This window comes from Heloderma suspectum, chromosome 1, assembly GCF_057233095.1.
Source record: "Heloderma suspectum isolate Gila_16-S chromosome 1, 16-S_ref, whole genome shotgun sequence".
In the NCBI taxonomy this organism is placed as follows: Eukaryota; Metazoa; Chordata; class Lepidosauria; order Squamata; family Helodermatidae; genus Heloderma; species Heloderma suspectum.
In genome coordinates, this window is record NC_139458.1 from 303,507,367 (window position 1) to 303,532,843 (window position 25,477).

Here is a 25,477-nt window from a genome sequence, read left to right on the forward strand (position 1 = left end):
ACCTCCATTTGCGTACACTGGATTTTTTTCTCCCTGCCATGATAGGCTACGTAAGTATTTACGTAGCTTATCACGGCTATGTAGTGGAAGCGAATGGCAGCCGCAGGACGACCGCCATTCGCAAAGCAGTGCAGACGGGAGCACGTCAGTGCTCCGTTTCACGCACCTTTTGTGGGTTGGGGGCAGTGGGGACTTCTTCCCGCGCGCCTTTCGTGGGTTGGGGGGGCGGGGGCTTCGTTCCACAATGGATTTCGGGGGGCTGAATGCACTGGCATTCGGCCTCACCGAGATCCATCGCAGAATTCTCTGACATCCTACTTTGGGCCATCGCTTCCTTTCAGCCTAACCTACCTCACAGGGTTGCTGTGGGAGAGAACCATATATGCTATACCCTGGGAGGGTGGATGGAGAAGATAATGATGATGATGATACAGGAATTAATACCAGTGATAGCATAATACCAGTGGTAAGCACTAGCTTATGATTTGAGAAGATGGCTTATACATGGGATGTTTTATGTTTATGTTCTTGAACAGTTATGCTCCTTTTAAACTACAGACTCAAACAGTAACGCATTTCTGTATATTTCTGAAATGTTATGTTATTCTTGTCCTGATGGCTCTGTGGAAATGTTGCATCTGCTTATTCATTTTAACGCACTTTATTCATATCTATGGAAGTTAGTTTTTATGAGAAGGATGCATCCTCCATATTTTCAGGAAGCAGTCAGGATCCTATCTATGAACAGGATTTCCTACAAAGGAAGAGGGCAAGTTTTTAAAACAGTACTCGCGTCCACAGTTATTATAGTGATAGAGCTAGGTAAATTTTTCTTTGTCTCATGTTACTCACAATGTGTAAAGATAACATCACTATGCTCAGCTAAGCATGTGTACAAGTCAGTGGGTGTTGAGATATGATGATAAAATATCAGATAAGATGGTGATACACAATCATGAGGAGGTCTGGGGAGAAAGAAAGGAGCTGGTTATTCATTGCAGAATAACACAAAAAGGATGAGTTGTGCTTCACAAAGAGCGGGGGGGGGGGTGTTGCTGAAGAATGATAAGCCTACAGTGAAAATCCCATTGTGTTCAATGGGGCTTCTTCCAAGATAATTGTGTATAGGAGCATCTCTACACCAGCCTAAAATCCTGCATTGAAAACAGAGTTTTCTGCTTCCATTTTAAATGCAGGATCACGATGAACTCCCTATACACGTGCTTCCTCCCCCCTTTCCCCCTCCATTTCCCCTTTAACTGAGTCTTCGATATGTTTCATTATACAACCACTAGATGGTGCTGTGGATTAGCTCCTCTTATTGCAGGTTTTCCTTTTTCACAAGGGAACTCAAACGGAACTGAAGAGCTGCAATTTCATGGCTCATTATCTCCGATCTTTTAAAGAATGGAATAAAGATCATTTAGTGAGGGAGAGGCCCTGGAGGTTGATGATGTCATCTAAAGGACCTGCACACTTCCATGAGTAACCAATCTCAATAGCAGGATAAAAGCTCCATGTGAAGAAGCCCTTGGAGCACTGCCTTAATTTTATTCAATGTGTGGAATTAGGAATTTTATTTTTATAAAAGTGCAGAAACTGGGTTTCCTGTTATAGATTTGCTTGACTTGAATAGATACAAAGCATTCACAAAATATGCAACCGCCTGTGGTTTATGTACAACTGTAAACATGTGCCCATTACCATTTTAGCTTTTTACAGTAGATTTGTTACATATTTCCATTTACAGAATGGGTATTTTGTTTAAGAAAATTATATTAATTCTCTTTGGTTTTAAAAGCATTTTCCCAATTATCACAGCTTTAGCATAATGGCTTATATAATTCCTATGTACAGCACAGTACCTACTTACCATATAATTCTAATTTATAATGCTAGTATGCAGCTGCTTATTAAAATACAGTATCAAATACATCCCTGATGATCTTAGCCCTCTCTTAAAAATGTTGATTTACTATTTCCAGTGTAGCTGTAATCAAGAGAAATTGATTTGTTTACATATATGAATGCACATTATTAATAACTCAATGTCTTTGGTATATTTTCACTATTAACTACTGCCATCTGTTGCAAAACAGCATAAGATCCTGAATCTTTCAAATCACCCAGTCTTGCATTAATTTTCAATGGGAGGCATGTCACCCTCATTTGTAATGTGATGTGTTATCATTTTCCAATAATGAACTATAAAATACACCAAAATACAACTCATATAGGTAGATAATATATGAATGGTAGCCACTAACTATACATGATGTACCTCCGTCCTGTAGTGGGTCCAAATTGAGCAAAGCATGAGAAAATAGTTCATTATAAGTCACTCCATGACATGATCCCAAAGGAAAGTAAACACAGGGCATGAGCCAGAAAAAGTAAGCTCTCTTACATGCCATTTATTTCAATGGAGAGTTAAGTCATTGCTTAACTCTTTGATCCTAAAATCAATGGGATTTAAAAATACTTAACACTGGCTGGACTTTGCCTTGAATTCCTAAAACCACAATGCAGTGTCAAGTTAACAATCACCCCATACTTTGGGGAAATAATAGAGTAAAGGCACAATCCTATGCATGTTTTAACAGGAAAAGTCCTACATTATTACTGGCTGGGGCATGCTTGGAGTTGTAGGATTTTTTTCGGTCTAAATAGACATAGGATTGCTCCCTGAGAGATCCATCCCCATAGGGTTCATAGTTCAGTGGTAGAGAATATGCTTTGCACGGAAAGTCCCAGGTGCAATCATCGATACCTCTAGCTAAAGAATCTCAGGTTTTAGGGCTGGGTAAGACATCTCCTGGAGACCTTAGCCATCTGCAACCAGTGAATTGGGCAATACTGAGTTGTGGACCAATGTTTTAGTTTAGGGTACAGCAGCTCTATATGCCCAAATAAGTGTGGTAGTGGATTGAGTTTAAAGACTGGTATGTCATCTGTTATTTATTGTGAGCAGAAATAAATTTTAAAGATAGGAAACATCTTATATCCCAAAGAGGTTACTCAGCTACTAAATTTGATCCTAAATATCAGCTTACCAAGCATTGTCATACAGCATAATATGTCTCTAAATTGGGCCTATTTCTCATAACTGTGTTGCTCTGTCACTTCGACTTTGCATCCTAATTACACAGATGTCTAGGGACATGAGCAGGTACAAGCAATGTGGACCAGAAGGAGGAGCCAATCTGTCATAGTGTCCATCCACATATTTTAATGATACCACTGAAGTGGGATTGGAGACAGGCACAAACACACACAAAAAGTGCACCTTTGGCAATTCCCTAATTAGCCACTGAACAGACGTCAATAGGAAACTTAAATTGGAAGCTTTACATTTTGTGATTATGAGCAAGCCAAGATGTGAAGTTGATGAATGGCAAGTAACTGTTCACCAAGAGAGGATAACTGATAGATCCGTTATGCTTTCTGCCTGAAACATGTCTAAAGAGTTTTTCAAATTATGCTCTGTGATGAGTAAAGGACAAAGAGATCAGGCTGCTGCTTGATTAAACCCTACAACTACCTAGCAAAATAATGTAAGCAGAAGATAGAGAGCTTTGTAAATAACAACAACAACAACAACACATTGAGATGTCCACAGACATTAGATCAGACTGAGGAGGCTATAACTATTTTCTCTAATTACAAAATAAAAGCAGGGGAAATTTGTAATCACATTATCAGGATTTTTATGAGGGATATGTGAATACCACTAATGAGTCTAGGTTAATGTGGCATTTGAAAAAGTTATGCTTCATGAACATGGCCTGGAGGTTTCTAGTATTGCCTCATCTACCATTAGTACAAGGACTCTAGAAAAGTCAAGTGCGCTCTCTCTCGCTCTCTCGCTCTCTCTGGATATCCCTAGTATCCACAACATTAAGCTTTTATTTTGGACTTTTGAGAGTAAAAAACAGACATAACTGTTACTGAACATTATTTTGAGAATGATAATATACTTTTATACATGTTCTAGTGAATATCCAGAATTTGATTGACATTCACACATAAAAGCTGAAAACCCTGCATGAATTTTCTGAATGCCCTCCACTCTATCTATCTATCTATCTATCTATCTATCTATCCCCACATTTTGAGCGTATTCCTGTGAATTGGGTTAGGGATGAGCAGACATCAAGTTTGCCGTTATCTTAGGGATGGCGGAGAATTCCGCCACGGAATCCAGTGGGACCGAATGCCGAATGCCCCCTGAAATCTGTGGCGGAACAGCCTCCCACCCCCCGCCACCCCACGGAATCCCCCTGGAACGAAACTTACCTGGGGCTCCAGTGGCGGCAGCAGTGGCGGCTGGTCTTTCGGCCGGCTGCTCCAGCCGCCATTTGTGTCCTGCCAAGCTGCTGTGATAGGCTATGTAACTATTTACGTAGCCTATCACAGCAAAGAGCAGGGACACAAATGGTGGCCGCTACGCCGTTTGCACCGCTGCTCTCTCCGTGATAGGCTACGTAAGTATTTACGTAGCCTAACACGGTAAAGGCAGCCACACAAATAGCGGCCACTATGCCATTTGCGTAGCTGCCTTTACTGTGTTAGACTACGTAAATACTTACATAGCCTATCATGGAAAGTGCAGCGGCGCAAATGGCGTAGCGGCCACCATTTGCACCCTTGCTCTTTGCCGTGATAGGCTACGTAAATACTTACATAGCCTATCATGGCAGCTTGGCAGGACGCAAATGGCAGCCGCTATGGCGGCTGCCATTTGTGTCTGCAGCAGCCAGCCGTGGCCGGAACTCCAGCTGTGGATGGGCCTGGCCGGCGGCTCCGTGGAGCCGCCACAGAGCAGCCGCGGAGCAGAGCCGGCCCAGGGAGGATTCCGGGGGGAGGTACGGAGCACCTCCCCCCCACCGCGAATCCAAGCTGCGAAAAGGTAAGTGACTTTCGTACATCCCTACCATATTTACTTTTTTTTTTACTAGAATTCTGCGGTCAACCAACTGGAGCAGTTGTAAAACAGTGGCTAAGAAGAAGTAAGGAACAGGGTGCCCCTAAGCACATGCTCAGCCCAGGAATTTGGGATTAATACTACAACTCAGCTCACAAGTCCTTTAATACAAAAATCCATTACTGGGTGTCCCCTAAGCCTTCTTTTCAGCAACCTAATTTAGGAGAAAAAAAGCTTTATAGTTGCTGCTGCTGACAACTGGATGTCATAAACCCTTTGCCAATCTACTCCAAATCACCCAAAGATCTACCAGGAGATCTGGATGTACCTTCTAGCCAACCCTGAATTTGGTGACTGTCAACATTCACTAGTGTATCTCTGATTTGCTGGACATGCACAACATTTGTCTGGCATTGTCCACATTCACATGTGAATGTCAACACTCACCTGTTTCACTGTAATATATTTTAAAAAGACAGTGTCCAATGCTCTCAGCCATTCATGAAACATTCATTAACACTATAATTACAGAAGCTGACTAGACCATACTGACAATATAGAAAATAGAGAAACCAAGTAGTATACAGTAGCTGAGGGAAACAGAAGGTAGTTTAGGTTGGGGGGTAGGGAGTGGGGGAAGTACACGTGACCTAGAGACAAGAGGGACTGTGTGGTGTCAGAAGGAGCCAAGATAAAAGTGTGACGTTGGCATATATGTCTACTCACAAGTAAGCCCCACTTACTGTAGGTCAATGGGATTTGTCCCATATAACTGTGTGTAGGATGCAGCCTGAAAAGCAGGAATGGCAAGAGGTCTCACGATAACTTGAGGACAAGCTTCATGAAGAAAGAGGGAAAGGGTAGGCTTAGAAGTGGAAACCTGAGGGAAGGACTGACAAAGTTCTGAGAGAAAGGGGCAACGAGTTGAAGGCTTAAGGTGGTGGGGAGAATCTACACAGTACTTAGCGACAGGACAGACTGGGCTATTGTTGGAGAATGTGGTCAGAGTAAAGAAAGGCAAGGAGACATAAAGACAAGGGAACAGGTCAAGGCAACACGGCAGGCAAGCATTCAGTACTGGTTTACTATAGCCGTCAAAATCATTGGATGTAGGTCTCTGGTGATATTTTATTTAGGTTACTCTCACAGCATGCTTACAAACACAAAGCCGAGGGCCATTCCTAGTTGTCATGGGCTGAAATTATACCTCTAACCTGGATAGTAAATTAGATAAGACTTGAAGCTCTGGCGTGGGCTGGTCCATGAAGTGATTTGAAGTCACGAAGAGTCAGAAGCGACTGAACGAATAAACAACAACAAAAAAACCACAAATAATAATTGTGTTTAGTCATATAGGATTCTTAAGCTTTTCCTTTATCATAGGGAAAGTAACTAAAGATAGTTTCACAGTCCTAAACTACCTATAAATGGAAATACATTGTTTCCAGTAGGATATATTTTTAAGTCTCCTTAGCATTTCAACCTTAGTATTCAGAAGGAAATATTTATAAAATCCCCTCTATTAGATAATCAGAGTAAGGTTTAAAGTTTCACCGTGTGGCCCAGTTTCAATGGGCAAATTTCACTCCTATTTAGTTGTTGATCTGAACATTATAGCAAACATTTCATCCTCTGCGGTTCACTATGACAAAAGTCAGTTCTTTGAACTGTGCCTTTTAATCTATGTTGCCTTTTTTGGATAGGTTTCTCTTGCCCAAGGGAAAACAATAGATCCATAAAGCGAAGCTAAAATTAAACCTTTCTTCCAAACAAGCCAGCAAATCTCCAGAAGACTGTTCATATGGAGTGCCCTCCAACCTCTAAAGAGATTGGATGCAGCACTAACTAGAACATTGCTCCAATCTCTTAGAAGTTTGAAATAAATGTGGATGTCAACCGAAGACAATGCTGGGTTCTACAATTTCTTTGTTGCTGTTGTGGTACCTTATTATGTGGTCGTAAGTACAGTTTTTAAAAAATAAATTTTATATTCACATTTTAGATCGTAAGAGCCAAACTGTTTTATGTTTAATGTTTAGTTTAGCCTTGCCTTTTTCCTGCTTCAAATAGCAGCCGTGGGTAAGGGAGGGGGTGATCAGGATCAGGACCACAGTCCAGGTGGGACTTTTCTTTAACCCTTTCCTCCCACGCTGAAGTCCAGTTGGAAATCCCACCCCAAGCTGCTATTTGCATTGGGAAGGAAGCTGCCACTGGGGCCAAATAGCAATGCAAAGATCAGCTTTAGGGAAGGGCAATTTTCATAAGGACTGCCGCACAGGTTAAGCCCACCAACCCACCATCACCATAGTCTGTATATTATATTAGACTGTTCCACAGATCCCATTTGCAAAAAACAAACACCAAAATATGCAGGGCCAAACTCAGCCCTGTAGCCAGGGTGGGGTAAATGGGTACATTGCTTGCCCTAGAGCTGTGCTTCCCTGCCCCCCTAAGATTGGGGGGGGGATCTCTTTTTAATTTGTGACATGACAGACAGTGACAGCCTCCATTTAAAGAATAACAGCTTGTCTTACAAACAGGAGGAAATTAAGAATAGGACCCTCTGGAAAATTCAGTGAATAAGGCAGGGTGAGTGCACAACAAAAGCCTCATCTGGAAGAGCCCCCCAAAGTCTGCTCGCTCAAGACTTTCCCTGACTGAAAGTTTCATGATCACAGCCACCTATACTTATTTAAGTGATCCTGAAAACAAACAACCTGTACAGTAACATGACCCTTGAAGAGTTAAATATTAGAATTTTGTATTAGGGGCTAGAGTTAGGCTAGATCCACGCTACTGCTTCATAGCCATACTGAAGTGCACTGGTAACTGTTGGGGCACATTACGCGTTCCATATACCGCTTTTGTAGTGTTATTGCCTGGTTTTTATTCCACTTTATCCAAAATACCACAACAAATGTCATTGTGTGTCCTATGAGGTATAAATGTGTAAGGGGGACATAGCGTTACCATGATGGAATGGTAATGATATGCCCCAAGGTGTGGATCTGGCCTTAGACTCAACCGCTTGGACGTTCCTTTGCTGTGTTTTTCAGTTTCAGTTTCAGTTGTGTTCCCTACCCAGCTGGCAATAAAGAAGCATGTTTGTTTGCCTGCAGTAAGAAGTAAGGGTTTGTTTATTCTGCAGTTATTGTGATGAGCAGAGCCAGATTAGGTGCTTATTGCTAAAGAGTAAAATAGAGAGATAATTTAAAGTGATCTGAAAAAATATCTACTCTAAGTTACCCTTTACTCTTTTAAAGCACTCGGTACACTCACAGTCACAGTGGCTATTTTTTGTTCTTTGTCTTGAGTACTTCATGGCAAATGACGAAATCGCCCTAGAGGAATAGAAACACTGCTGTGCACACTACAGTTGGCTGGCTGGCTGGCCACCTGGGCTGTAGCTCAGGCCTAATTCCTTATTTTCCCAGTGTGTGCTGCTTAGGGATGTCAGAGAATTCCGCCACGGATCTCAGTGAGGCTGAATGCCAGTGCATTCAGCCCCCTGAAATCCGTGGCGGGACGAAGTCCCCTCGCCCCCCCACCCCGTGAAAGGCCCACAAAATGGGACACCTACCTGCTGCCGTTCACACTGCTTTGCTAATGGTGGCTGAGGCCACCATTCGCTTCTTCATTATAGCCGTGATAGGCTACGTAAATACTTACGTAGCCTATCACAGCTAACACAGGGACGCCATTTGCATCCCTGCGGAAACCGTGATAGGCTGTGTAAGTATTTACGTAGCCTATCACGGCAAAAAAAAAGGGAACGCAAATGGCGGCGGCTACAGCGGCCGCCATTTGCGTTCCCTTTTTTTTTTTGCCGTGATAGTAGGGATGTACGAAAGGGACTTACCTTGTCCCGCAGCGTTTTTCGCGGTGGGGGGGAGGCACTTCGCTTCTCCCCCCGAAGTTCAGGCGAGCGGGGGGAGGCGTCCCGCCTTGCCCGGCCGAAATTCAGGCCGGGGAGAAGCGCCCCGTCTCCCTGGCCGCGAAACGAAAAGAGAGACGAAAAAAAAGCGTGATAGGCTACGTAATGATTAATGTAGCCTATCACGGCTAGATTTCCAAAGTCAGCCGTGATAGGCTACGTTAATCGTCACGTAGCCTATCACGGGTGACTTTGGGGGGGGAAGCGCGTACGCAAATGGCGGCGGCCCATGGGCACCGCCATTTGCGTTCCTTATTTGGGCCCGGGTAGTCTACATAAAGATTTACGTAGACTACGGCAAAAATAAGGGCAACGCAAATAGCCGTATTTTCACCGTAGTCTACATAAATCTTTACGTAGACTAGATGTGCCAAAATAAGGAACGCAAATGGCGGTGCCCATGGGCTGCCGCCATTTGCGTACGCGCTTTTTTTTTTCCCCCAAAGTCACCCGTGATAGGCTACGTGACGATTAACGTAGCCTATCACAGCTGACTTTGGAAATCTAGCCATGATAGGCTACGTTAATCGTTACGTAGCCTATCACAGGTTTTTGTGTTTTTTTTACTTTATTTTGTAATGGCGGCGGCGGCAGCCGGTCGGAAGACCGGCCGCTGCCCCCGCCCCTGCCGAACCGCTGCAGAACCGCCGCCAGGACCCGCCGCCGAGAGGGACATTCGCAGGAGGTAAGTCCCATCCCGGGGGGGGGGGCAGGGGGCAGAGAATTTCACCACCAATTTCGGGGGGGCCGAATGCGTTGGCATTCGGCCTCACCGAGATTCGTGGAGAAATTCTCAGAAATTCTCCGCCATCCCTACGTGATAGTCTACGTAGATATTTATGTAGCCTATTATGGCAAAAGAGAGGGGCGCAAATGGCGTAGTGGCCTATCATGCCAAAAAATGCCTATCACGCCAAAAAAAAAAGGGGAAAGCAAATGGCGGCCGCCATAGCCACCACCATTTGCGTTCGCTGTTGTTGGGGTTTTTTGCCGTGATAGGCTACGTAAATATTTATGTAGCCTATCACAGCAAAATACAGGGATGCAAATGGCAGCGGCTACAGCCGCCGCCATTTGCGTCCTGCTGCAGGCTGCCCAGCGGCCAGATGTCCGGCTGCAGGTGGCTCTGGCCGGCAGCTCCGCGGAATTGCCGCCGAGTGGAGCCGGCAGGAGAGAATTTCAGCAGGAGGGACAGAGCGCCTCCCCCCAACCGCGAATGTCACCCTTCGAAAAGGTAAGTGACTTTCATACATTCCTAGTGCTGCTCAGCATAAGCCTTTTCAGAGTTTCTGGGCAGAGAAATCAACCCAGCAACCAGTAAAATAAATTCTGCTTGCTTTCCACAATTGGTGAAAAAAGTAAGGAAAAGAAGAGGAACAAATATATTTTGAAGTCACTGATATTGTTGTTATTGAAATGAACAGGAGATTTTTCTGAAAATGATGACATTATCACTGCAGTGGCATCTGTTGATGACTTGAATTTCCAGCAAGTAAATCCACTTAGCTCCCTAGGAATCACAGTCCTGACAAAGGAAGAGGCTTTTTGCCACCAAAAATGTCTTAGAAAAACAGAGCAACCACAATGTGTTTCAGAAAAATTACCAGCAAAGAGTGGCCTTTGCAGATACATATCAACTTCTGGCTGCTGCAAAGACTTTTGCCAGCAGCTCAGCCATCTGTAAGTCAAAACTTTCAGTTCTAACTCAGATCAATCAGCCACAGAAACATTCAATGACTCACAAGCTTTTAGCAAATTTGGTTTTTCTTGCATTTGAAAAAGGACACCTAAACTTAATTTTGGGAGAATTTTACATTACTTTAATTCTAGGAAAAAACAAAAGCTGCAGCTGTTGAAACATATGATTTTTAGATGCAATGCATTTTTCTCTCTCTGAAAAGGTATATTGTGAACCTACTATTCAGAAAGCTTTCTTGCATGTTTATCAAACATTTCTATAAGATTACAGAAGGAAGTCTTTAGGGCTGATCTACATTGCGCCCGCCATCGCAATGAATTCGGTGTCCTGTTGGGTTAAACACTCTCGCATTAAAACATGATTATTCACACTCACCCATTTTCCCCGTTGCACTGCTTCATCGAATGCGCAAGCTCAGTTCACACTTGAGCGCTGTGCTGTTTTCCTGCACGCGCTTGTCTGATCTCGGATGCTAAGCGGGGTCGGCCCCGGTCAGTAGTTGGATGGGAGACCATCTGGGAATCAGGCTTCCTTCACTGAGCAGGGGTTGTTGTATCCCCTCAAATGAGCTTCACAACTTCCAAGCTTGGAAGATCATGCCTCAATTAGAAAAAAAAACATTGCGGAGAAGCCCCGATTCTGCGAGGATAATGCCTTAATTTAAAAAAACAACATCCAGGGCAGGGGATAGGAGGGGGTAAAACCTAATCTCACTTGAGGGGATACAACAACCCCCTGCTCAGTGCAGGAAGCCTGATTCCCAGGCAGTCTCCCATCCAAGCACTGACCAGGACTGACCCTGCTTAGCTTCCGAGATCAGACAAGCACGCATACATCCAGCCCTTTCCTTGTTGCTGAGGAAACGGGGGCTGCTGAGGAAGCTATGCAATTGGTAGCTGGAAGAAGACATGGGGCTGTCGAGAGCTGTGATTGGACAGGAGGGAAATACAAACACCGCCGCATATGGACAGGTGGGGGAGGGGACTATGACTGGATATGGTAGCGAAGGCAGAAAATCAGAGCACATTAAGGGGAAATACCGGGATATTAGGGTATTGAAAGCGGGAGCACGGAAGTGGGAAATTCCAGTTCCAATTCGAGGCGGCTACTGCGTAGTGTGAAAGGCGGGCGGTGAAACCTCATTGGAAGCGAAAAAAGGCGGTAAGTGTAGATCCAGCCTATGATGCAGTAAATATTTTACAAAGTTAAGGACTTGATCTCATTGAGTTCAGCAAGAAAGTTGTGTATTTTGTCCTCAGCACCATTCTCCTTAAATTATTGACTTTAGTTGCATTGTAATGTGCTCTTACTCTGTTTCTAAACCTGTTTTTTATTGGTGTTGTCATGACAGAAGATGAAAACTATACTTTTGAGAAAAAAAGCTCCACAGTAGTTTCTAACTTCTTAGTTATAGCATAAACGATTTTGTTTGTTTTACACCTTTTTGTGTCCCCTTGTTCACCGTATCCTTCACATCCTTTTCTCTTAAGAAACAAAAAATATTCCGTGTTCATACTAAATTTTCTGTTAACTTGACCTTTACATAGGCCACTGTTTAAGTTTACACACTGGTAGGGGTGTACGAACCCCACTCACTGTTCCAGTTCAGGGCGTCTGCGGAGGGGGGGAGGCGATCCTTCCCTCCCCCCGGAATCCTCCCCAGCTGGCTCCGCTCCGCGGCAAGTCCACAGAGCCGCCGGCCGGGCCCGTCCACAGCCGGACTTCCGTCTGCTCCCAGGCTGCGGATGCAAATGGCGTCTGGCGTAGTGGATGCCATTTGCATCCCTGCTCTTTGCCATGATAGGCTACGTAAATATTTACGTAGCCTATCACGGCTAAAGCAGGGATGCAAATGGCGTCCACAGACTGGGGCAGCGGACGGCAGTGGACGGACCTGGACTGGCTGACAGCTGGTAGGGTCCGTCCGGGGAGAATTTTGTGGGTTGGCGGGGGGGAGTAGTCCATTCCATCACGGACTCCAGGGGGCCGGATTCTAAAGAAGTCTGTGGCAGATTTCTCCACCATCCCTACATGCTGGGCTTCTTCGCACCAGGCTTTTATGCTGCAATTGAGATTTCTCCTTCATGGAAGTTTGCGGGCTCTTTACATGACACCATGACCCTGCCATGACCCTCCTGCCCTAAATGCCCTTTGTTCCATTTTTAAATAGATCGCAGATAATGAGCTATCAAGTTACCTCATTGTGTTCCGCTTCAGTTTCCTCTGTCAGAAGAGGAAAAGTGGCAAGAAGAGAGGCCAAGATCAATGAAAGATAATGGAAGACTCAGATACGGGGATAAGGAGGGGGAGGGGAGGGGGAAAGGGAGCACGTGTAAAGGGAGTGCAGTTGTGATCCTGCATTTAAAATGGAAGCAGAAAGCCCCGTTTTAAATGCAAGATTTTATGCTGGTGTGGAAATGCCCACTCTCTCCATGGAGGAGGAGTGAGGGGCAAAATCACTGCCTTTCCCTTCCCTGGCCAGGCCCTCAAGTCCTCTCCACCAGTTGGGGGGGCAGGGTTGGCTGGCATTATGCGCCTTCCCACACCCCAAAAGCCTCACCTAGAAATGTGGCTGCCCCACCCGACAAGGAAGACTAGCTACAGCATCAGCCAAACAAAACTACACATTTTAACTAATATGTAGTTCGGACCTAAAAGGAGAAGAGTTTTGCACAGTGATGGTTAGGATATATTTTATTCATTCATTCATTCATTTCTATACCGCCCAATAGCCAAAGCTCTCTTTTATACTCTAAAATCCAGAATGACTGTTTCACATTTTTATGTATTAATTAAACAGATGTTAGGAGTGTTAGGCTAGCTTTTACAAGTTTTTTCCCCTCTTTAGTACAATTTCCTTAAATGAGCTGTGATAATATTTTCATTGTGTGGTTACCAAGATATGAGGAATTATTTCACTCCTGGTTACTTTAATGCTGTGATTCAATGTCCCAGGAGACAAGTGTGCTCTCTGTACTACTTGCATCATGAAGTTACAAAGGAATAAGGAAAAGCAACAACGGAAGCATTTAATTAATTCAGTTTTGTATTATGGGCTTGCTGTTATTTCTCACCACCAAATAAAAATGCATCTCAGTTTACAAGAAATCAGCAAATGCAAAATGAATTTCAGTTTTCTGTTTCACAGAATGTAGGAAAAACATAATTAATAAATAAGGGTGCAATCCTATGCATGTTTAGACCGAAAAAAACTCCTACAACTTCCAGCATTCCCCAGCCAGCATGGCTGGCTGGGAAATCCTGGGAATTGTAGGACTTTTTTCTATCTAAACATGCATGGGATTGCACTCTCAGCCTTCTACATTTGTAGATTGCACCCTGAGCCTTCTACATTTGTTTCAGAAAACAGTAAAACTGGTGGTAAGAGACATTCCACTTAAACTTTTATAATATTATGTTATACACATGAGAGTTCAAACCTATATAGCTTAACTAACAGTATTAGTAGATTGCACTTTAAAAAGTTCCTGTAGTTTAAGAGCAAAACCAAGTTGACACTGGTTTCTACCTTGATTTTATTCTGTTTTAAACTGTTTAAAGTTTTATACTATGTTTTATCATGTTGTCTTTTATGGTTTTAATTTTTGTAAACTGTCCACAGGGCTTTGGCTATTGGGCGGTATAGAAATATAATAAATTAATAATACAATAAATAAGGAGAAGGTTTGTAGCATGGGGGTGCTTTTGAATCTCTCTTTATCTAGGGATGACCAAATGGCATCTGTAGGTCAAAGCACCTTTCACCAACTTCGCTTGGTATGTCGTCGGCAACATCCCCTTCTCAGTAAGGAAGGCCTTGCCACAATGGCTCACGTTCTTGTAACTGCCATGCATTATATGCAGGGCTTCTTTTGAAAAATATGCTGACACTTTAATTCATCCAAAATACGCCAGCACAGTCAGGGCCAGCATCAAGAGTAGGCATGTCAGGACATCTGCAAAGGACCCACACCCCAGCAAGGGCCCACTGATAAGTGCCCCCTGGACTTGCTCCTCCCCTTCACCATGGCAACCTGCTTGTTCACCTGCCTGTCTGGCCCAGACAGGAGGAGCAGCAGATGGTACTACCTACTTGCTCACTGGCTCTCTGCTTGTCAAGCAAGCAAGTGGCAGCAATGACGACAAAGGGCATGCATGAGGTGCAATAGCAGCTGGTGGCAATGGTGGTGAGAACGTAGATGCACTGAGGGAGATGGGCCATTGGGGGTGTGTTGCCCAAGGGCCTGTAAAAGCCTGGAGCTGAGCACAGTTATTGACAGGGACCTGCCTCAGGGACCATATTTCACCCATTTTAAACATCTACATCAGCTACCTATATGCTGCCAGACCATTTGTTACAAAGTAGCTCTCTTTGTGTGAACAGTACTGACTCCATTTTGAGACACAGCCACAAAGCCAGACATCTTCATCCCCAACCTCAGGAAAGGCGGGGGAAAGGCACAGGAATGGGGTTGAGAGCATCATACAAGACCAGATGAAGCAATTCAGTTTCTAATGGACTGCTTAAAATGCATTCCCCAAAGGGAAAGGTGGGGGGAAAATTCAGCAAAACAAGAGTGATATCTGGTAAGTTACCTAGTCAACTACCCGCAATAAGCTCCCATTGTTGAACTCCAACCTTGACACCTGTCTTAAAGACAGTCTTAAGCGTTAAATCCATTTGCTCAGCTAATTCTCCCAAAACTAGCTTGTGCATTTGAATCTTTGTAAACCCCAATAAATGTGCCATTGTGGTGTTATCCTCTCCAACAGTGTCTGAGTGTGAATCTCTTTGGGTGGGAGTCTCCTTCTTAGCCATAGATGCTCTATTGCCAGTGTCTAAAGATCCCTTATAAGCAGGTGTGTCAGTCTCGTTAGAACGTGTGCAAGTTTGTACATGGGTCTAACTAGAGCACATCACGTAACACATTAAAGCCCTAAACTTTGGGACGAATATATCTGATGGACCAATTGCTGCCATATAAAGTTTCCAGTCCAGTTGGGTCATCAATGCATGCCTGCTCCATGTATTCATGCCTTCGGAACACTCTGCCCAGAGAAGTTTGGTTGGCTTGGTATCTGCTCTTTCTATAGCCTACTTGGCTGGCTTGTACCTTCAGTACAGTTTTAATTGAAGCCAATTGCTGATGCTTTGTAAAATTGACAGTCAGTATTCTAATGATGACTGCAGAGAGATGTACAGCCTGGTTTTATATAGATGATGAAAGAAGTTTCAGCACATAGCAGCAGCTGTTCAAGCCTTGAAGAACACTGAGAAGTGGTGTCATCAATTGCTGGACATAGCTGTGGGGGTTATCTTAAATGGTAGACCTCTGCTCTAACTTCCATCATCTGGCCATTAACTATTGGGTTCTGGAGCATCCCTTCCCAGTGATAAAGGCTTCCCACCCACCTGAAGTGCCCCAACAAAAGCAAACCAGGCATGACAGCTAGATTATGAATTCCCCCACAGCAGTAAGTTTAACTGTTTGATTTCATTAAATAGAGCTGTCAGGAGTTCCCACTGCTTTGAAGGATTAACAGCAGTGTGAATGAAGTTCCTCCACCCCCTCAGATAGTCATGTAACTCCTCTTATTCAGCACATAGAGTTCCATTCAACAGTGCCCAGATGTTATTAGGCATAGCCAGGATAAATCCTTTCCTGATTAGGCTTCCCACAAACAAAAATGTTAGCAGGAGACTGAAAACAAAGCTGTTCTCATATCAAACCATGTGAACTGCTAAATTCTGAGAAGTTTGATGGGTTTGGTTCTCATTCACACTAACAGCCAGTTATACTGTTTGCATGCCATAAGGGAGCTTTCCCATAACGGGAGGAGGGGGAATTCTAAATGCGATTCAGCCCCTTTACACCAGGGGTGGGCAACTTCAGAGGGTTCTGGTGCAACTTTCCACCCCTGGACACACACACACCTTGCAGGCCACATTCCTGCCCCCACTGTACTGCTAAATTCAGAGCTGCAGTGTCAAAAAAAAACCCTAAAATGGTGGTTTGCTATGAAGACTTAAAAATATCAAATTTAACTTTTTTTTCATGCTAAATTTGTCCCTTGTAAGCATCCATACTAATTTGCCACCAAAGGTCTTTGGCAAACCACCAATTTATTTCCCTCCCATCCTCAGTACCACTGAATTTAGCAGTTCAGCAGCAACAGAGTGCAGCCTGAAGGGGGGAGGGCTGGCAGAAGATGGCAAGTGGTGGTCCTGGGGGCTGCACCTGAGATCGGGGGGGGGGGATGTGTTGCTGACACCTGCTTTACACACTCCTGATAGATGTGGTAGCTGGCGTGCTCCCTGAGAGAAAGCTGCTGCTACCATGCATGGAAGTGGTTGGGTGAGGGGAGAGAACACAGGCAGAACTCTACATTTCAGCATACCCCTGCAAATCGTGGCTATTTGCAGACCACAGTAAAGAGTCCCTTAGAGTGCCCTAAAGAGTGCTGTGTTTTTGAAAAGCTTACTGGTAGTCTAGTGAGCATTAGTACTAACTTCCAGATGCAAAAATATTTTAATGAAAGGAGTACTCCTTGTCTCAATCAAGGATGAGTCACAGTACAATGCACTAAAATTATTGACTTCTACTTCAAGCTAAGCTACTATAATCCTATTTTACTTACCTCAACAAAGGCCTTTGCTGTCTCTAAATTGTCACTTGGTTTAGAACTTATTACCACCCTGATTTGCTGTAGAAGAAATATTTTACACCTACGAACAGTCACAATCAGTGTTGCTCTCAAATTTCGAGTAAAGGAAATATTAATGTGGATTTGGACAATTCTGTGAAGGTGAAATATCCATTTTGAGGGATGCTAAATACATTTCAGTATACTTGGTAGACACTGGGTAAATTCACATATCTGTGACCTGTTGTCAAATTTCACCAACAGCAAAATTCAAGGGAAATTTGGAGGGTCCTGTTAAGAACATAAGAAGAGCCATGCTGGATCAGACTAAGGGTCCATCTAGTCCAGCATTCTGTTCACACAGTGGCCAACCAGCTTTCGAGCAGGAACCCACAAACAGGGCATGAGCGCAACAGCACCCTCCCATCCATGTTCCCCAGCAACTGGTGTACATAAGTTCACTGCCTCTGGTATTAGAGGTAGCACGTAGCCTTCAAGACTAGTAGCCATTGATAGCCTTTTCCTCCAGGAATTTGTCTAACCCCCTTTCAAAGCCATCCAAACTGGTGGCCATCACGAATTCCTGTGGTAGCGAATTCCATAGTTTAACTACGCACTGTGTGAAGAAGTACTTCCTTTTATCTGTCCTGAATCTCCCATCAATTAGCTTCATAGGATGATCCCGGGTTCTAGTATTTTGAGAGAGGGAGAAAAATGTCTCCCTACCCACATTCTCCACACCAGGCATAATTTTGTAGACTTCTGTTGTGTCTCCCCTTACCCTCCTTTTTTCCAAGCTAAACAATCCCAGCTGTTGTAACCTTGTCTCATAGGGGAGATGCTCCAGCCCCTTGATCATTTTAGTTGCCCTTTTCTGCACCTTTTCCAGCTCTACAATATATTTTTTAGGTGTGGTGATCAGAACTGTACACAGTATTCCAAGTGTGGTCACGCCATCAATTTGTGTAGGGGCAGTATGATCTTGGCAGTTCTATTCTCAATCCCTTTTCTAATTATGCCTAACATGGAGTTTGCCTTTTTTACAGAGGCTGCACACTGGGTTGACATCTTCATTGAGCTGTCCACCACAGCCCCAAGATCTCTTTCCTGGTCAGTCACCACTAGCTCAGATCCCATCAGGCTATACTTGAAGTTGGGATTTTTTCCCCAATGTGCATCACTACACTTGCTTACATTGTACCACATTTGCCATTTAGATGCCCATTCTCCCAGTTTAGAGAGATCCTTTTGGAGCTCTTCACACTCACTTTTTGTTTTAACCACCCTAAATAATTTGGTGTCATCTGCAAACTTGCCACTTCACTGCTCACTCCTAATTCCAGATCATTTATGAACAGGTTGAAAAGCATTCATCCTAATATAGATACCTGTGGGACTCCACTATTTACTTACCTCCATTGGGAGAGTTTACCATTTATTCCTACTCTCTGCTTTCTGTTCTTTAACAAGTTACAGATCCATAAGAGGACCTGTTGTCGAACTTTGTCAAAAGCCTTTTGGAAGTTCAAGTAAACAATGTCTACTGGATCACCCCTGTCTACATGTTTATTGACACTCTCAAAGAACTCTAAAAGGTTAGTGAGACAGGACTTACCTTTGCAGAAGCTGTGTTGATTCTTTTTCAGCAGGGCTTGTCCTTCTATATGCTTACTAATTTTATCTTTAATAATGCCTTCAACCAATTTACCTGGAACAGACGTTAAGCTAACCAGTCTGTAATTTCCTGGATCCCCCCTGGATCCCATTTTGAAAATTGGTGTTACATTGGCCATCTTACAGTCCTCTGGCATAGAGGCTGATCTTAGGGACATGTTGCATATTTTGGTTAGAAGATCAGCAATTTCATATTTGAGGTCTTTGAGAACTCTAGGATGGATACGATCTGGGCCCAGTGATTCATTTGCTTTCAATTTATTAATAAAGTTGAGAACTCCATCTTTTGTTACCACTATTTGCCTCAGTTCCTCAGACTCCCTTCCTGAAAACATCAGTTCAGGCACAGGTATCTGTCCTATATCTTCTGTAGTGAAGATGGATGAAAAGAATTCATTTAGCTTCTCTGCAATCTCCTTGTCCTCCTTCAGTACTCCTTTAATTCCATTGTCATCCAATGGTTCAACTGCCTCCCTAGCTGGTTTTCTGCTTCTGATATATTTAAAGAATTATTTATTGTTGGCCTTGATGTTGTTAGCAATATGCTTTTCAAAATGTATCTTTTTGTATCCCTTATTGTCAGCTTGCATCATCTTTGTGCAAGCTTGTGTTCCCTTTTGTTTTCTTCACTTGGGCAAGACTTCCATTTTCTGAAAGAAGCTCCTTTTCTCTAATAGCTCCCTTAACACTGCTCATTAACCATGCCGGTGACCTCTTGGACTTGCTGCTACTTTTCCTAACCTGTGGTATACATTTTAGCTGGGCTTCTATTATTGTGGCTTTGAGTAATCTCCAAGTATTTTGAAGGGATTTAATCCTTTTGACTCCCCCTTTTAGTTCCACCAGTTCCCTCATTTTAAAGAAGTTTCCTCTTTTGAAGTCAAATGTGACTGTGTTGGACTTCCTAGGCAGTTTTCCACTTAAATATATATTAAATCTGATAGCACTGTGATCACTAGAGATCTTAACAACACTGTTAAGATCTCTACAAGTGCTTTATCTGAAGGGAAGAGAAAATAATTTTATATGATCAGTGAAATTTCTCAGAGGATTTTCCACATATCTTTAATTTTAAATCATGCTAGGTAAAAATGTTAATGCTTTAATTAAACAATTAGAGCAGAAAAGTGTCTATGGATTTGGAGGCAGATTTAAATCAAAGCAGGAATCCCTTTTCAGGTATACAGTATTTGAAGGTTGGTGGCTAGCTGAAAGTATCATTGCAATATTTTTCCTACTATTTTACAGTGACTGAAACACACTGAAATTGCACATATGGAATTCTTAGCTTTTTACAACTTCCTTTTAATAAAACAAATTATCTGTATGGTCAATACCCTGAAAAGTGCTTTAACTATCATATTTCTGCCTTGAGTGAATGAAACTGAAGGTGTTTCAGCTCTCCTTTTGTTCTATCTGAATATCCCATATTTTCCTCAACCTTGTGGCCAGGGTGGGAGCTCCACAACAAATACCAAAGGTTCATTTCATTTCACAGGCTTATGCACCTAACATTACTGATTTCCATGCAACAAATTTCAGTGGAATTGGCCTGGTCTTCCAAGGCATGTCTTGCAATTACCCTGAACCTTTTGTGAAAATCATAGGAAATGTGAGTGCCTCAGTGAGCAGTTAACATCTGTGGCTTCCTATGGAGTTGTGAGTGAGTTTAAAATCAATTAGTGGTAACCAAGACTCCTTGCAGCAGCCTTTCATGCAGAACAAACCTGCTGGAATTTGAAATGAAAAAATGTAATCGCCTGTGGAAAGCATCCATAATGCATTCCCCCCTCCCCCTTCAGTTATCTTGACTAGGTCCCATTCTGCTAATATGATTATCAGTCCACCAAGGCTTCAGCTCTCAGTCTGATATATACACATGCTTTTAAACAAATTTCTGTAATGCACTATGATCGAGTGAGTAATTTTGCTTTTATGCTTCATGTTTCCCAGCGTCTACGCCCCACTGGAAACACCTGAGCCTTCAGCAATAGAAATCGAAGAAAGGCTGCAGCTGGTTTTATGTCAAAGAGGACTAAGTCTACAGTTTTCTCATACATATTAAAGCAAGAACTCCTGCCCAGAACTTAGAAGTGCTTTGATCTGCCTTTATTCAGGGGCACAGACACTACTAGTTGCATTATTAAGCCATCACAGAGGAAGTTCAGTATAGATAAGCTGCCGAGAGCAATTCTGTTCCCTTCTTTTTTCTTACCTGGTCAGCTTCTTCTCACCAATCTGTATTTCAGTGAAATAAAAGACATGCCACGTGTGTGTGTGTGTGTATTCTTTCTATCAGTCTCTCTGTCTCTCTCACACACACTCATTCCTCATGAATATCACTTCCATATAGGAAAAATGTAACATATAAAGCAGCCCTTTAGGACCCTGATCAGCAACTAATTTGAAAATAGGGACCACATTTTGAACTGAGCCAAGGATGGAGAACCAGCAATGCTGTCTCCGCTTCAGGAGTCACACTGAGGGCCAAATTAAACATTCTTTAAGCACACATAGTGGAGCTGTGCATGCTACTTTTATCTATTTTTGTGCAAGTACATGTGGCCCCGATTTGGATTGGGACCATGGCACTTCAAGAGAGGAGGCTCCACCTTGGTTTTTGCATGAAATTCCACCCATCACCCACTGCGGTGGGGTGGGGGTGGGCTGTTAAAAAGAAGAACCACCACCACCCATCTTCTTTGGAATCAGTTTGGACACTTTTCTTTCTTTTCAGGACAAAAAGGAGGGGGGCGGAGCTTAAAGCCTCCTCTTCTGAAGCACCAAGGTCCTAATCTAAATTGGGGTCATGTGCGCTTGCAGGAGAGTAAATAAAAGTAAAATGCAATGCATAACTCCACTATGCGTGCTTAAAGGAACATATAGTTTGGCCAAGCCACAGGCAAAGAGTTGCTTATTCCTTTTCTTTCTGGTGTAAATAGCAAGAAGATTTGGCAGGCGAGGTGTCTCTATGAGTGATCTACTCCGAGCTTGCTGTGTTTGGAGGTTGTTGGGGATACATGATGTTGTGGCTATCACTCAGCCACCCCAGAGCTTATTGCAGAAAAACCAGATTTCCTGAGACTGCTTACAGTCCAATTCTTTTCCTTAAGTTGGGTTCTTTGTGGTGTAGTTGTTGTGTGCCCCAGCCCCGCATTGACCTCAGGTATGCTAGCCCTGCCCAGGGGTGTGCCTTTCACTGTGACCCTGGTCAAGGGGTGTTTTCTGTCCCTGTGTTTTCCCGTCCCTGTGTTTCCCAGCACAAACCAATTAGTGTCCACTCAGAAGTAACTCCCATTGTGGTCAATGAGGCTTGTCCCCTGAATGTGCACTTCAGAATTTACAGAGATTCCCCTCAACCGAAATAGCACATTTTAAAGCACTAATTCCCTAAAGGATACAAAGCGCAATTTCGATGCTGCAATTCTACGTTGTTTGGTTTATTGCCATTCGGAAGTAACTACTTCACACCTTTGACCCTGCGCTGCATCGGGTTAGAAAGGGGGTTGGTTTCCTATCCCTATGTTTCCCATCTCTGTCTTTCCCAGCACAAACATATGTGTGTCTACTCAAAGGTAACTCCCATTGTGGTCAATGAGGCTTGTTCCCAAAATATGCACTGCTGAAGTTACTGAGATTCCCATGAATTGAAATAATGCATTTAGGAGCCATAATGTCAAAGCTTTAAAGCTTCAATTGATCGCAACAGGGGCAGAAAGAATGTGTTCCTGTAATGATTGTTGCTTTAAGGAAGTATTTAATGGGGGCAGGGAGGGAGAGAGAGAGAGAGAGAGAGAGAGAAGGACAGTGATTTTTCTCAATACACAGGAGGAAACCGCCCGGGATTTTATTGAAGGAGAAAGGGGGGGGGGAGCCTGGATGGGGGGGAAGCCTCTTATTGGTTGAGCAGCCCCTGCCAGTCAAATGACGTTCATTCCAACCCATCCCCCACCCCCCACCCAGAAATATGTTCTTTGAAGCGACTTATACTGGTGTGGCGCACTCGCTCGTAGAGCCCTGCACAGACCAAACTTCACAAAAGCCGATCCCTTGAAAAAATCCAGGTAATCCTCTATTCGCTTCTCCTTCCATTGCTGTGGAGAAACCCCCAGGGTCTTCTCCTTGTTTTGCACCTCAGGGTCTACAAGACACTACCAATGAATTATTTAAACCCATGGGATTATGGGACCTGGGGCAGGTGATATGTTGGAGGCCTTACCACTGCACCTAATAAGGACTCATGCGTGTGTGAGCCTCTGGTAAACAGTGTTGCAGGGCCGAGGCCAACAGCATGCACAGGAGCTGAGGCAGGGGATCCCTTGCTTTGTGGTGGCTCAGGGAAAATTGCCTCAGCCCCCCACCCTCAGGCAGCCATTTAAAGTGACCTGTCCACATACACCCTGATGTGAGGACACACTGACAAAGTTCTTTCCTCATGGACCTCAATTGTTCATGATTATATGCAAGATGTGGGCTATAAACCAGACAGTGAGCAGCTGAGGTGCAAATGGGAACACTCTGACATAATTTTGGTTGCTGTTCAGTGGGTGGGGTAGGGAGAATGGTTTAAAGAGTATTCTCTCTGAGCTTCAGCTCACATGGGGAAAGTGGCTTAGCGCAAGGTTCTCTTGGGAAGCCATTGACAGCTGGAAGGATCCTTAGAGTTGCCCATCCCCTATTAGCTACTTGTCCAATACACAGTAAATTTGCTAAAACCATATCCATCATAAGAAAGCAAGCCTGTCTTCATTACAGAGAGCTGTTTCAGATGTTGTTTAGTTAGCTGATAAAACCGACTGGATTTCAACTAAACAAAAGCTTTGCTCCCAATAAGGGGGCCAGAGATTCATCATAAACAAGATGGAGACTTTCACGTCTCCCAAACACCAACTCAAAACAGCTTTACAAGCATCACTCAGGGTATTTTTAAAACATATAAAATGGTGAGTGATTCCCACCCCACTTCATCCCTCATGAATTCCCCACCAGTGGCCCTTTTTAATTCACTTAGGGCGCAATCCCGTGGCCACTAGATAGCGGCTAGATGGCCAAAGGATTGTTTGGTTTGGGGAACCAACCTCGGAGCCTGTGCTCCGAGGTCAGTTCCCAGAACACCACCTCCCCACCCCTGCCACCTCGTAAGAGGCACAATTCACCCCAGGCTCCTTACTCAGAAGAGAAGCCCAGAGCGGGTCAAAAAGAGGCATTCCCGGGGGCAGGGACCTCAGAAGTGCCAGTACGACACTTCCTATGCTTCATTCAGCCTCCCCCCCCCCGCCCACATCCTGTAGCTAAACAGCCGAAATTGGCCATCTAGCCGCAAATGCAGGGCGGCCAGAGCGTGGAGGAGAAGATCCCCTCCACACTCTGTCCATCCTGCATTAAATAGGAAGTCACCTCTGAGTTCGGAGGCAGCCGCCTATCCCAATAGGATTGCTCTGTCATGGCTGTAATGGACATTTAGCTTTGGCCAAAGACAGTCCATTTTAAGTTAGTGACCATAATAAGATTAAAGCAAAGATGCAAGGCAAAGACACTTATTAAAAGCTTAGCTTCATGCAAAAGTAGACAATAACAGGATGTAGTTTGTGGGTATCTGCAGTTTCCTATAGCGCTTGTGGTTAAGCCTCCTATGCAACTGGAAAGCACCGTATTGTTGATTCTCATAGAGTTGCATCGCATTGTCTAAAAGTCACAGGAAAATGGGAGGGGGAGCCAAGGAAGGAGCAGCCTGTGATGAAAGTCAAGTATAAAGAGTGCAAAGCACCATGTGCAAGTGTTCTTCTTCATACCTGCGTGTATGAGGATAGATCCGCTGCAGCTATCTGTTTTCCTAACTGAATAAGCAAGGCTTTTGCAAGCGTGGACTGGCCTGTGTGGTAAGAATTCTTTAATTCCCATCTACTACTCAAACCTCAACAGCACCCTTACCCTCTTTCCTCAGCTTGAGGACATGGCTCACTTTACTCCTTTTCCCATTCTGAGCTCTTTCTCAATAGATGCAACAAACTGATCCCCAAGTGTCCTTTTCACACCGCCCCCCTCCAAAATGTATTTTTTAGAGCACCACAGACAAGAAGTAGAGCAAGAGCTGAAATAATCAGTGTAGCTTCTGCCTGTTTATTTTCTTCCCTGGAACATTTCCATTAGATGTTCTTTGAACATTCAATGCAATTTAATGTGCAAACCAATGTGCCACCACATTAGAGTCACTTTAAGAACCTCAAGCTGTAAATGTCTCAAAGTCTTTTTTATGCCAAGTGTCATTGGAATGCAGAAAAGTACGCCGGAAAGATGACAAGGCTGATATAGGTATCACACAATGACTAACCAAGGATATTTCACACCCAGTAACTATTAAGCAAGTGTCACTCCTGTCAGTACAGCAATCACACTTAAGCACTTAGAGGACAGAAGTGTGCACAGCATTTCAGTGTGTCATTTAAGAGAAGTTTCTCTGATGTTTCCCTCAAAAACATTTGTCACTGCATAGAGGTTACCTATTATCAAAACGACATAAGGCGCTTTGCCGAAGAATGCAAAAACAACATCATCATCAAGCGACACATCTCCTAAACTGGGGTAGGCTGAGCTTTTCAAG

General features: G+C 43.8%; 1 long non-coding RNA gene across 1 annotated transcript; it reads left to right on the top strand.

The window, feature by feature from the left end:
• The first annotated feature begins 6,686 nt into the window (after window positions 1-6,686).
• LOC146359293 (uncharacterized) lies at window positions 6,687-21,149 on the top strand. The gene is made up of 3 exons (XR_014787232.1): window positions 6,687-6,882; window positions 18,673-18,797; window positions 20,830-21,149. It is a non-coding gene; the product is annotated as an uncharacterized LOC146359293 (long non-coding RNA).
• The last annotated feature ends 4,328 nt before the right edge of the window (window positions 21,150-25,477 follow it).